The sequence below is a fragment of the Clupea harengus genome, chromosome 15 (assembly GCF_900700415.2).
Source record: "Clupea harengus chromosome 15, Ch_v2.0.2, whole genome shotgun sequence".
NCBI classification, from domain to species: domain Eukaryota; kingdom Metazoa; phylum Chordata; class Actinopteri; order Clupeiformes; family Clupeidae; genus Clupea; species Clupea harengus.
The window spans coordinates 25,896,972-25,898,735 of record NC_045166.1 but is presented as its reverse complement, the minus strand read 5'-3'; positions in this window follow the sequence as shown (position 1 = coordinate 25,898,735).

Below are 1,764 nucleotides of genomic sequence, written 5' to 3'. Positions count from 1 at the left end.
ATTGTGGAATTTAATTGTGTTTTACTAAAGTATTCTAAAATGTTTTAGATGTGGACGAATGTCTTCAGAATCCATCAGTCTGTGGTGAAAACTCAGTCTGCAATAACACAGTCGGACATTACAACTGCTCATGTCTGAGTGGATACAGTGTCAACAGTGTAGATGTGCCAATTAGTGTTTACAATCCCTGCACAGGTTAGTGTGCTGTGAAGCTGATGTCTTTTCATCAGTCATGAGTACAATTCCATTTTTACTGTCAGCATGATTGTGGATACTATTATGACTACCCTCTCCTGCCATCACAAAGTTTACATGAAGATTTATTATAATGTTTTTAGATATACATGAATGTATGGAGACACCAAATTTGTGCGGCCCCAACTCAATTTGTACCAACAACAATGGAAGTTACAACTGTTCCTGCTGGAGTGGATATCGTGTGGAGAATGCAAACAATCCCATAAGTGACAAGAACCTCTGCATTGGTAAATATATTTTGACTGGAGAATTAAATGGAGTGAGATCGGATGCAATTTTAGGTGACACTTTTGCCAAAACGGGCTTTTGCAGTGAATTATAATTTATTTGATAAAGGTATATGATTATTACTAGTATTATTATTATTATTATTGTTATTATTATTATTATACACATTTATAATGTCTAACAGTGTTTAACAAGAGCCATCACATGAAACATTAAAATGTTCAATGCTGAAATGTTAACATAAAGCATTACAATAAATTTGTACCTGCTCAAAACAAAATAGGTATAATTACTCTTCTGACTTGTTGATGGGATTATTTCTAGTACGTTTTTAAATGTGTTTACTTTTTGAAAAACGTCTCCAGATAGTTATACCATACTTGGAAAGAATACTGTGCTAAATGGTGAACAATAGTCACAGTCATTGCGTTTCTCTAGTTGTAATAGTTGTTATAACTATTAAAAGGGAGAGTTGGCGTAATGTTGGATTTCATACAGAATTATTGAGAAAACTTTAAGTCAAAAACCACATAACTGATTTATTGTGATGAACAGCTACCTAAACTAAGTCTCTGCACTGATTTTGTATCAGAAGTGTGTTTTACTTCGTAGGACTTGTATTCTGGCCTCACGGACTGGAAAGCAAATGGCATGGCTTAGAAAGCTGGTAGTCTTAGCCTTAATCATCTAACCATGTAGTTGTTTGCCATCTGATATCTCCCCACAAGGTGTATGGATAGAAAGCCAAACATATACAACAGCAAATTGACCGTAATTCTAGTAAGAATTTTGTTTTACTTTTCCAGATATAGATGAATGTGTGAAGGTTTCAGGCCTGTGTGGGCCAAACTCTGTGTGCTCCAACAACAATGGAAGCTACAGCTGCTCTTGCCAGAGTGGATATCTGGTGAATGACATGAGTTTGACAGTCAGTGAAAGTAATCCCTGCACAGGTCAGTTTGTTCACATGGAAAGCTAAAGTCTGCCTGTATACTTCCATCTACAACTACTGCCTCTACAACAACAGATACATAATCACACCTATAAATGCACCTTACCTTACATTTGCACCTACAATTACACCTGAACCTACATCTATATCCATATGTACACATATAAACATGTATAAACATATAAACACCTACCACTCTATCTAACACCTACTATACTTACAAATGCCCTTACTATACCTAAATCTGTGCCTGAATCTGCATGTACAACCATATTTGCAACTACAATCTACAACTAGATATGTTGCCACAGTTAGATGTACAACTA